Source organism: Miscanthus floridulus, chromosome 2, assembly GCF_019320115.1.
Source record: "Miscanthus floridulus cultivar M001 chromosome 2, ASM1932011v1, whole genome shotgun sequence".
NCBI lineage: Eukaryota > Viridiplantae > Streptophyta > Magnoliopsida > Poales > Poaceae > Miscanthus > Miscanthus floridulus.
The window spans coordinates 4250680-4257229 of NC_089581.1; positions in this window are offsets into that span (position 1 = coordinate 4250680).

Genomic DNA, 6550 nt, shown 5'->3' on the forward strand with positions numbered 1-6550 from the left:
CTCCATCTCTGAAAGAAGGAGGTCCTAGATATCAAATATTGTCTGCTACATCAGGGCATTAAGAAGCCAGAGCTGTAAGTGAGTCAGGCCCTCTCTATATCCCAACCTAGGAAGCAGTGTCCTCCAGATAATGGCCTCTAGCACTCTCGCTGTAGGAGTCAAGTCACTGGGGTTCCTGCTCGACCCCTCTCCAAAAGACTCCTTGAAGCAATGTCGCACTAAATCTGTAGGAGGCACCAACCCTCCATGAGGACGCCTAGGAGGCTCCTACTGTCCATAATAGACCTCATGCATCTTGATAGGCTGCTCCTATAGCCTCAGTATCTCTCTGACCCTGCCACTCGTCACTCTGTAGTCTTTGCCTCTGAAATCAAAGTGAATAAATCTATGATGTGGATCGATAAAGAGTGAAGCATAAAACTGCCGGACCCAAGATGGTACATATATCCCCGTCCGTCCAATCAAATCTGTCAGTCCTAGCAAATATGATAAGTAAGGCCGAATGTGCTCTCCGGCTGCTGCCATAATAGACTCTATCTGACAGACTCTCTGAGATCTAAACACTACCCCACTGTTGAGATAAGCATTGTAGAAATCCTCCTGCAGTGGCGTGTAGAAACCCTCAGCTGCTCTCTCATCCCTCCTCGGAGGAAACCAAACCTCAAACTCAACAAAACGCAGCTGCTGAACCTGCCTGACTGTAGCGGCCCTCAAGTCGAGGTGTACCACTGGAGGTGGACCCTATGGTCTAGGTGGAGGACGTGATCCCCTCCGCTGTGTCGGCGGCCTCGACGAGACTGGTACACGGGTCCGTCCAAAGCGGCGAAGCTGGGGTGTCGGCTCTGTCTCCTCGGCCTACTAAGTCTGCTGGGCCTGCTCGCCCTCCTGAGTCTGCTGAACTGGCTCAGGCTCTGCTAGTGGGGGCTGCTGCTGTGCTGAAGGACCCTCCTCAATGGCAACCCGTCGTCCTGCAAATGTGGTAGTCCCAGCTGGACTACCGTGACGATGCTCAACCTCCTCAATCGCAGCTCTGACTGCTGGTGAAACTGGCTGATCTGCAATGACAACTCCGCTGCGGGCACCACCTCTCTTGGCATGCTTTGCGGCCTCTACAACAGCTGCTGCTCTCGCTGTCTCTGCGTCGGGGTACTTCCGCTTCTTGGATGTCACCTGCTTGGTTGACTTGCCCTTCGATCCTGTTGGCTAGTGAGGTGGGGGGCTCCAATCATCATCACCTGGGCCACCACCAACATTCTTAGTGCGAGCCATCTGAACTGACAAGATGATGAACTGCCGCTGATGAAGATCAACTGTCAAACTGCCGCTTTCGAGGCTTGGCCTCGATCCTTACTCGTGAGCTTGGCTCCGAGTTGACTGCCAACTGCCAGAAGAACCACAACGGAACCGACTCGCTGCACGATAGAATAGATGGATATACAAATAAATACCATATGTCTAATAGATGCGAAAACCTAATAGAGAAAGCAATGTAGATTCGAACTTGAATCGAATGGCTTTCTACCTGACGAACAGCGATCCGAGAAAAGAAAAGGCAACACGCGGGGGAATCCTCGGAACCGGCAGGGGCTAGGGTTACAAGGAGCAGTGAAGAACTGGTAGCCCTAGAATTTTAGAAATCAGCGCATTATATTGCGATTTGATCTAAGCAAATTGAAATTGAAACAAAGGGCTAGCCTTACCGAGAGGAGATGGGGCTAGGGCACATGGCGCTTCGCGGTGACGAGAGGGCCGGTCGAACACGGTGGCACGGTGGCGCGCAGGGAGTCACGGTGGCATGGCGAGCTCGGTGGCACGTGGCTGGTGAGGATGCCGAGCGAGCGCGGGCAAGGGAGGCGCGGGCTGTGCTGGCATGGTGGCGCTGGCGCGGTACAGCGGTGTGCGGCTAGCGAGGGGGCCGAGTGTGGTGACGTGCATGGCCGGGGCACGGAGCACGGCTTCGGCGGTGAGTTGGTGGCGGCGTAGGCTAGGGCTCGGGCGAGTTAGGTCAAGGAGAAAGAAAACGAAGGCATGGTTATATGAGGATCCTGAACGTGACAGAGAAGGAAATGGAAAAGAGACTTAAATCGCGCGAGATCCACTGACCGGATGCTCCGGTGGTAGCGATCGGACGCTACCACCTAGCGTCCGGTCAATTCCAGAGAGGTCCAATTCCTCTGGAATCGGGACCGGACGCATCCGGTGGTCCTAGACCAGACGTAGGCAGGGTCCGGTCAGTACTGCCTTTCCTTCCTTCGATCGACCGGACGCTAAAGGTCCACTTGACCAGACGCACAGACGTAGTGTCCGATCACTCCTTCGGCAGCAGTTCACCTCATGTGAACTGACCGGACGCTGGACAGCAACGTCCGGTGCAGCGTTCGGTGCACATTTTCTAACAAATCTTCAACCTTCATTCGTGCTGCCTGTTCCCAATCAAGTCCCAACTTGAATAAGATCCAAATAAATACCAATTGGGACTGATGTGAGTGACCTCTCTCAAACCCTCATATTTTTCAAAATATTTTGCCTTAGGCTATAATTCTTTTTTTAAAAAAAAAATAGGCAACAAGAGGGCAAATGGAACAAAACGACAAAACAACATTCATGCATATGCAATACTTGTAAGTAAATCTAGTTGCTTGTCAAGTTTGATCCAAGGTTAAGCTTCTCCACATGCTTTTCGGCGGTTATCTTAACCATGTTAGACAAGCCCTATATGCATTGCCACAAATTAAACATATTGTATATTACAATGAATGCAAGGGACAATACAAGCTCAATTTTTAGTGAAGTTACTAAAATCAAGTACATTGAGCTCATTCTGCAATCTACAAAATGTAGCCTCATCTAGCGGTTTAGTGAAGATATCCGCTAATTGATCTTCGGATCTTACACCTTCTAGTGATATATCATTTTTAGCCACATGATCTCTTAGAAAGTGATGGCGGATATCTATATGCTTGGTGCGAGAGTGTTGAACCGGATTATTTGCAAGTTTTACCGCACTTTCATTGTCGCACAAAAGAGGTACTTTCTCTAGAACTACTCCATAGTCTAGCAAAGTTTGTTTTATGTATAATATTTGTGCACAACAAGCACCCGCGGCAATGTATTCCGCTTCGGCGGTGGACAAAGCCACACTATTTTGTTTCTTGGAGGACCAAGACACAAGTAATCTACCAAGCAAATGGCACCCTCCAGATGTGCTCTTTCTATCAACTTTGCACCCGGCGTAATCCGAATCGGAATAGCCAATTAATTCAAATAAAGCTCCTTTGGGATACCAAAGGCTAATGCTTGGTGTGTGCTTAAGATACCTAAGGATTCTTTTATGGCAATTAAATGAGTTTCCTTAGGACTAACTTGAAATCTAGAACACATACACACACTAAACATGATGTTGGGCCTAGATGCGGTTAAATATAACAAGCTATCAATCATAGAACGGTAGAGAGTTTGATCAACCAGGTTACCTCTCTCATCTAGATCGAGATGTCCATTTGTAGGCATTGGTGTCTTGATTGGCTTACATTCATCCATCTTGAATCTCTTGAGAAGATCCTTTGTATATTTCTCTTGAGAGATGAAGATGCCTTCTTTCATTTGCTTGACTTGAAAACCAAGAAAGAATGTAAGCTCACCAATCATTGACATCTCGAACTCCTTCGACATCAATTCACCAAATTCTTTGCATGAGTCTTCATTTGATGATCCAAAGATGATATCATCAACATATACTTGACAAATGAAGATATGCCCATCAAGCTTCTTGGTGAATAGTGTGGTGTCGACCTTTCCAATGGTGAAGCCCTTCTCAATGAGGAAGTCTCGAAGGCGCTCATACCAAGCTCTTGGGGCTTGCTTAAGCCCATATAGTGCCTTGGACAACCTATAAACATGATTAGGATATCTAGGGTCTTCAAACCCGGGAGGTTGATCAACATAGACTAGTTCATTAATAAAGCCATTTAAGAATGCACTTTTCACATCCATTTGGCATAGTTTCATTTTATGATGTGATGCATATGCAAGAAGGATACGGATGGCTTCTAATCTTGCAACCAGTGCAAAGGTCTCTCCAAAATCCAAACCTTCAACTTGAGAGAACCCCTTTGCAACTAGTCTTGCCTTGTTCCTCACAACAACACCTTGATTATCTTGCTTGTTGCGGAACATCCACTTTGTTCCAATGACTCTTACACCTTTTGGTCGCTCTTCAAGAGTCCAAACTTCATTGCGAGTGAAGTTGTTCAACTCTTCATGCATGGCATTGATCCAATCTGGATCTTTAAGAGCTTCTTCTACCTTGGTAGGCTCATAACAAGAGACAAAAGAGTGATGAGCAATAAATGATGTAAGTTTTTTTACTCTTCCATCTTTTTCACCATCTTGTGGTACATTTGATGAAGAGGGTTGGTTAATGACTTGTACATCATCTTCATCATCTTTTGGCTTGATATCTCCCACCGGAATATTCTTCATAGCCTCCCTCAATGGTTCATCACCTACATCATCAAGATTCTCATGTACTCCTTGGGAGCCGTTAGATTCATCAAATTCCATATCATATGTTTCTTCAACCAAGCCGGTGGCATGATTAAATACTCTATATGCTTTGGACTCCAATGAGTAACCAACAAGAAAACCTATATCACAACGTCTTTGAAACTTCCCGAGGTGTTGCCGCTTCTTGTAGATGTAGCACTTGCAACCAAACACCCTAAAGAAGGAGACGTCCGGCTTCTTCCCATTGAGCAACTCATACGGTGTCTTGACAAGGAACTTTTGAAGAAATAGGCGGTTGGATACATAACATGCGGTGTTGATTGCTTCCGCCCATAGAGCTTCGGGGGTGTTGTACTCATCTAGCATTGTCCTTGCAAGAGTGATCAAAGTCTGATTCTTCCTCTCAACAACACCATTTTATTGAGGAGTATGGGTTGCGGAGACTTCATGTTTGATTCCAACTTCATCACAATAAGCTTCTATGTTTGTGTTGTCAAACTCTTTGCCATTGTCACTTCTTATCTTCTTGAGCTTCACTTTAAATTCATTTTGAGCTCTCTTGGCAAACTTCTTGAAACAAGATGCAACTTCGGATTTGTCATGAAGGAATAACACCCATGTATACCTTGAATAGTCATCCACAATCACAAGACAATAGAGATTTCCTCCCAAACTCTTGTATGTTGTTGGTCCAAATAAATCCATGTGTAGGAGTTCTAGCACTCTTGTGGTTGACATGAAAGCTTTGGTTGGATGAGTGTTTGCAACTTGCTTGCTGGCTTGATATGCACTACAAAGCTTGTCCTTCTCAAACTTCACATCCTTCAACCCTCTCACCAAATCATTCTTCATAAGCTTCTTGAGTGAGCTCATCCCAACATGAGCATGTCTTCTATGCCATAGCCACCCAAGTATTGTTTTGGTGAATAGGCAAGCCTTCAAGTTTGCCTCTTCGGAGGTGAAGTCAACTAGATATAAGTTGTTGTATCTAAATCCATTGAATATCACTTGATTGTCATCTACCTTGGATACAACAACCTCCTTTTCGGTGAATAAGCATTGAAAGGCAAGATCACACAATTGCTCAATGGATAGCAAGTTGAAGCTCAATGATGCAACATAGAGTACATTGGAGATGGAATGATCATTTGATATTGCCACTTTGCCCAATCCTTTAACCTTGCCCTTTGAATTATCTCCAAATGTTATTTTCTCTTGTCCATCTACATCTTCATCTAGTGAGGTGAACATATGAGGATCACCAGTCATATGTTGAGTGCAACCACTATCAATAACCTAATGACTTCCACCGGTCTTGTAGTTCACCTACACACAAGAGATTTAAGCTTTAGGGATCCAAACTTGTTGAGGGCCCTTCACCTTCTCAACAAGTGACTTAGCCACCCAAATCTTCTTAGGTCTACTCTTGTTGGGGGGTCCTAAGAACATGACTTTCATCTTTCCACTAGAATCTTTTCTAAGCATGTAGTGAGCATTGAAAGCAAAAGGTCTAGCATGCTTGGGCAAGGGTTGTGGTGGTGGAGTTTGACACTCACGAGCAAAGTGGCCTTCTTCTCCACACTCAAAACATCTCTTTGGCTTTAGCTTTGGCTTTGATTATTGGTGTTGAGCTTGAGTCTTCTTCTTCTCTACACTTGCCAGATATCCAATGCCACTTCTATCCATCTTCATGATGGTATTCATGAGTAGCTCACTTTGGAGATGCTTGCCTCTAGCAAACTTGCTCAATCCCACCTTGAGATGCTCTTTCTCCATCTTGAGCTTCTTGTTCTCTTTCCTGAGAATATCATTATTGTTCTCTTCCTTGAGTTTCTTGTTTTCTTCTTTGAGCTTCTCATTCTCAAGGATCAAGTTTTTGTCATGATCAAGAGTTTCTAGCACAATGGTGTTGTGACTTTTCATCTCTTCAAGATCTTTCATGAGCTTCTCATGGTCACTCTTGAGCTTGACATACTCATCATAGTCATTGCACTCAACCACTTGCTTGCCTTTGCTACTAGATCCATGCTCAATGCTCTCATCA